We start from the raw sequence: 6,000 nt of genomic DNA, 5'->3' as shown, positions 1-6,000 counted from the left end.
CAGGCCTGTCAGCCTGACCTCGGTGCCAGGGAAGGTTATGGAGCAGATTGTCCTGAGGGACATCATGCAGCATTTGCAGGACAACTGGGGGATCAGGCCCAGCCAGCATGGGTTTGTGAAGGGCAGGTCCTGCTTGACCAACCTGATCTCCTTCTATGATCGAGTGACCCGTCTGGTGGATGAGGGAAAGGCTGTTGATGTGGTCTACCTAGACTTCAGCAAAGCCTTTGACTCTGTCTCCCACAGTATTCTCCTGGAGAAACTGGCAGCCCATGGCTTGGACAGGTACACTCTTTGCTGGGTAAGGAGCTGGCTGGAGGGCCGGGCCCAGAGAGTGGTGGTGAATGGAGTTAAATCCAGCTGGTGACCGGTCATGAGTGGTGTTCCCCAGGGGTCGGTGCTGGGGCCTGTCCTCTTCAATATCTTTATTGATGACCTGGATGAGGGCATTGAGAACACCCTCAGTAAGTTTGCAGACGACACCAAGCTGGCAGGAAGTGTCAATCTGCCTGGGGGTAGAGAGGCCCTACAGAGAGATCTGGACAGGCTGGATCTCTGGACTGAAGCCAATGGGAGGAGGTTCAACAAGACCAAGTGCCGGGTCCTGCACTTTGGTCGCAACAACCCCAGGCAACGCTACAGGATTGGGGCAGAGTGGCTGGATGGTTGTGTGGAGGAAACGGACCTGGGGGTATTGGTCGATGCCTGGCTGAGCATGAGCCAGCAGTGTGCCCAGGTGGCCAAGAAGGCCAATGGCATCCTGACTTGTATCAGGAACAGTGTTGCCAGTAGGAGTAGGGAAGTCATTGTCCCTCTGTACTCAGCCCTGGAGAGGCTGCACCTCGAGTACTGTGTCCAGTTTTGGGCCCCTCACTGCAACAAAGACATTGAGGCCCTGGAGCGTGTTCAGAGGAGGGTGACAAAGCTGGTGAGGGGCCTGGAGCACAGGCCTTATGAGGAGTGGCTGAGGGAGCTGGGATTGTTCAGTCTGGAGAAGAGGATGCTCAGGGGAGACCTTATCGCTTTCTATAACTACCTGAAGGGAGGTTGTAGTGAGCTGGGGGTCGGCCTCTTCTCTCTTGTAACTAGTGACAGGACAAGGGGGAATGGCCTCAAGTTGCGCCAGGGGAGATTTAGGCTGGACATTAGAAAACACTACTTTTCTGAAAGAGTGGTCAGGCGCTGGAATGGGCTGCCCAGGGAGGTGGTTGAGTCACCGTCCCTGGAGGTGTTCAAGAAACATTTAGATGTTGTGTTGAGAGACATGGTTTAGTGGGGTTATTGGTGGTAGGTGGATGGTTGGACTAGATGATCTTGCAGGTCTTTTCCAACCTAGCTAATTCTATGATTCTATGATTCTATATTGCCAATGCCCTCAGCAGGAGTTGTGTCAGCCTATATTCAGAAATTACAGTGAAAACACAAACGTTGCTTTGGCATTTGTTCTGAGGAACATCTAAAATTTTTAATACAGTTTAGATGATTTGGGGTAATTTAGATGTAACTCACTTGTGTGGGTTTATTTACTTATTTATTTTCAAATCATTATTTGAATTCCCTGAAATGGTGACCATCTTGCCAAAGAGCAAATGGTATGTAAATTGCTTATTTATTGTTTAAAGGAAAATCAATAAAACCTTCTCCCATGAAGAGGACCCCTGTAGAACCCACTTAACAATAATTTAAATTAGTGGACTTAGTTTTGTCTGTCTGCTGATGGTTGATTTTCCCCTATCAACACCATTGTGTTCATGCTGAACCAGAGTAATTCATGCCAATGAATGCTGTACCAGCACAAGGAGCTTTTACAAACAAACCATCCTACATCTGTAGGCAGCATAGAGCTGGAACTTAAATTCTTCAAAGACTTGTGGACATCTCTTTGCGAAGGTGCTGATCCAGTGAGTGACATCCTGAAGAGAAGTCTGCTCTGTAATTTCTTGTCTTGGGGGCTGTTCAGCCTGGAGAAGAGAAAGGTCCAGAGGCACCTGATAGCGGCATTTCAGTATCTATAGGGGGGCTGTAAGAAGGAAGGGGACAGACTCTTTAGCAGGGTCTGTTGTGATAGAACAAGGGGAAATGGTTTCAAACTAAAAGAGGTGAGATTTAAACTGGATATAAGAAAAAAGTGTTTTTTATGATAAGGATAGTGAAGCATTGGAACAAGTTGCCCAGTGATGTGGTGGATGCTCTGTCCCTGTCCAAGGTCAGGCTGGATTGGGCTCTGAGCACCTGCTGGAGCTGTAGGTGTCCCTGTTCATTGCAGGGGAGTTGGACTAGATGATCTCTAAATGTCCTTTCCATCTCAAATGATCCTATGATTCTATGATTCTATGTTAATGCTAGCAGATGATCTGACCAGGGGGCTGTGTGTTCATGTGTATGTACGGATGTGTGGGTTTTTGTGTTGAAGAGGCTGATTTTCTTGACAGCATTTTTGATGTACAGTAGCATTGGATGAAATGCATCATTTCCCCTAAAGGGGGACCAGATCAATCACAACAGGTTGAGCTAGATCTACCTAGCTTTAGCCATGTTACTTGGTGGCTAGGGAGGAAATTGTTACTCCTCAGCCTGAGCAAAATGAGTCATGAAAGAAGCCAAGATGCTGGCTAGAGATCCTGTGTGAGGTTGATACAATGTTCAGTATGTCTTGGAAGAGCTATTTTAAGAAGAATTTGGCCAGAATCCTCAACTTTTGATTATTCTTTTTTCCTTCTCCTTGCATTTTACTGTTTCCCTGTAGCATGTTCTAAACGTTGTGTTTTGATTTATATCTGTAAATAAATCTCCCTATTTATGAAGATGTAATGTCCCTGGGGTCCAGAAGGCCCCAGCCATTCCATGTAACTGAAAGAGACGTTACCTAAGTGGGCCATGAATCAGAAGTGGGGCAGGCAGGGAGAACTATTTTTACCAACCCACTTGACTTGGGAGGAGGTCTGCCCAAAAGGCAAGTGGGGGCAGCTGGTGGGGACTCTGGGAAGGTGCTAGGAATTATGCCCTAGGGTATAATTTCTGAGCATTACAAAGTACTTGGGCTGTGCTGAATTATGCAAAAGAGGAAGGAAGCAGGAGAGACGGTGGGAAAGATTTTAGGATTCACGTGCTGTCTAAGCAATAGCCAGGGCATTCTTGACAGAGGAAGAAAGGTAGAAACTGGTGGAAGCTGCTAAAATGAACAAGTTACTTTTTGTTGCTCTCTTGCCAGCAGCAAACTGATAAAAATGTGCAGCAGCTGAAGTTAGATTGGTCACTGTGTGGAATTACAATGCAGCTTCTCTCTGAAAAGTGTCTCCTTATAGGCTTCACTATCATTCCTCTGCTGCCACTCTGATGCCATGAAATAAAGCTTAATGTTAATGGTACAACTTCTGGCTAGCACCTACCAGTCTACCTGTTTTGGAGGGAAACTTACGGAAGATTTCTGTTCTCTCGGCAGGAATCATCCTTCCACCCCTTTCTGGGCAGGTTCTGGTTGGAGAGGTGTGATGTGATCTGCAGCAACTGGAGGTTGTGAGGAGTGCACATATCTCTCACTCAATCTTACTCTGTATTTATGGCCATTTTTGGTAGGATAGAAACCTTGTCCTAATATGAATATAGTTTTTACTGCTGATGCTGAGAGTTTTCACAGACTAGGGATCAAACATATTTTCTTGCTTTCTTTTTTTTTTAATTGTGCTTTTCAGGAATTTTTTTAGTCATTTATCTTGGTAATGATAGTTTGCTAGCTCTTCTCACTGAAAAGAAGATGAAGCATGTCTTTAAGTACTTCTGCAAATAGTTTTCAGAATCTGTTAATGCTATGGTCCTGAGCTAAGAAAAGTAACTGTCTTGGAAATGCCATCTTCTCCTCCAAAATAGCTGCTTCAGGTTGTTTTCGAGTCTGTTATTACTCTTGTTGATTACTGAAGATAACGTGGCTATTTCAGTGAATGATAAAATGTTCTGCTAGTGTTTTTCTTTGAAAATATTTTCATTGACTTTTTCCTTAAACGCTCTAATTTCATGAGAAGATTGGACCTTCCATATGAAAAAAATGCAGTGATTTGAGTAAAATCAGGAAATACTGCAGGTGGAAACCATCATTAGATGGTGCCATTTCAGGCCACCCTCATCTTCTCACTATCTCCTAGGGGCCTCACTGCCATCTCTATGTTCTGCTTTCACAGTGTTCCCATGTCACTCTGCCTTCCTTTGCCGCCAGAGGACATCATGGAATGACAGGAGATGAAACTAACCAGCCACTACCATTTAGCAAGCAGCATATCACTTCAAAATTAAAATCTTTGTTTATCAGCTTTTCCCCCAAAAGGCAACAGTTTTCCAAAAAGGGGAAAACTGCTGGCGTAGGTAGGGGGCTGACTGAATTCCTCGACATGTCACATCAACACACTTATCAGCTTAGTCATGATGACAATGTCTTCTTACTAGTAGTGAGGTAAATGGCAGAAAGCAGCCAATTTGATTATCAACTCCCTTGAGGAGCTTGTAGAGTGACGAAGAAGAAAAATTGTCTTTCGTCTTGCACATAGACCAAATATGATATGTAATCACAGAGAAAGAGCACACACCGAGCCAGTCTCTGTCAGCTGTCTAATTATAGTTAGATCCAGCTAAATAGCCAGCAACATGCAGTCCTCATTAAATCGGTTGCTCGTGCAAGTCATTGCTAGGGTCCAGAGGAGCTGGGATGGTGAGGGGCAGGATGGAAGCCATGCAGGGGAAAAAGGATCTGAAGGAGGAACTGCTCTACTGTCCCCCACCACTGGGGACCAAGGAACAGCAGCAAGGGATGGTTACTCAGCCACTCCATGATACATTTGACGTGCTTGCCTGCTGAAAACTCTCCTTTCCCCCTTTTTAAGATCATGTTTTCCCTTGCTGTGGCCTCTTTTATTTCGTTTTGCTCATGGGGGCTGCAACTCTTGTCAAAACAGATGAATAAATAAATAAACCTCCCAGGCGTTTAATACAAAAGAATGCTGGTTGCATGTACGCAGCTGCAATCAGAGTAATAACATTGAAAAGAGCAGGTAAACATATGGCAAAACTGTCTAAAATGGTTTGGAGGTGTTGAGGTGGCAATATCAGCAGGAGGGCTCTGAGAATCCTTCAAAGCATCTTGAAGTCCAAAGTGCAAAACATTCCGACAGCAATTTTTTAAATGTACGAGCAATACATTTGCTTTTCATAGAATAATAGACTGGCTTACGTTGGAGATGACCTTAAAGATCATCCAGTTCCAACTCCCCTACCTTGGACAGGGTCACCACCCACCAGATCAGTCTGCACAGGGTGCCATCTGACCTGGCCTTGAGTGCCTCCAGGGATGGGACACCCATCGCTTCTCTGGGCAGCCTGTTCCTGTTCCTTCTCCTTGTTTCCACATGTCTTTTCTCTCTTAGGATCTTCCAGTGGAGGAAATACCTTCTTGAACTCTTGCTATAGTTATCTATCCTCTGCTTCACTTCAAGTCCTATGTAAACCTGATCCTCAAGCCATATTAATGTTTTGATTCAGTAGCCATAGCTGAATGATATTGGAATAGATCGGATCAATATTTTTTCTCCTGAAGCAGTTCTCTAGGGAGGCACAAATTTAAAAAACAATGAGAACATCTGCAGAAAAAAATTCCACAACAAACAACCACAAACATACATGGTTTCCTTGACCTTGGAGGTGCTTAAAAGCAAATTTTCTACAAGATGCAAACGTCTGTTTGCAGGCAGCTGCCACCGGGACCCAGAGCTCTTGCTGTGTAGTTGGGAGCAGGAGGCTGCTGTCATATCTGGAAGAGAATTGAGCTCCTGGCTGCTCTGGCCGCCCTCACCTCCACATCCCTCCTGCCTCTGCTGGTGTCAGCAGTGGGAAGCAAACGGAAGGGCTCTGTGGCCTTTCCCTTTTCATTAGGAGCCTGGTAACCATTGCTTCTAGACCAGAATGCTTTCAGCATGTGCTAAATACAGAGCTCTGAGCAGAGAGGTCGTATACACA

At 45.2% G+C, this 6,000-nt stretch overlaps 1 protein-coding gene across 16 annotated transcripts in view; it reads left to right on the top strand.

Annotated features, from left to right (window-relative positions):
• TTC32 (tetratricopeptide repeat domain 32) overlaps window positions 1-6,000 on the top strand; it is a 124,203-nt gene that overhangs the window by 42,735 nt on the left and 75,468 nt on the right. The gene's annotated exons all lie outside the window — the stretch shown is intronic.

This window comes from Numida meleagris, chromosome 3 (genome assembly GCF_002078875.1).
Source record: "Numida meleagris isolate 19003 breed g44 Domestic line chromosome 3, NumMel1.0, whole genome shotgun sequence".
Classification (NCBI taxonomy): Eukaryota; Metazoa; Chordata; class Aves; order Galliformes; family Numididae; genus Numida; species Numida meleagris.
The sequence above is the reverse complement of the archived record's forward strand: the minus strand, read 5'-3'. Positions and strand labels throughout refer to the sequence as shown.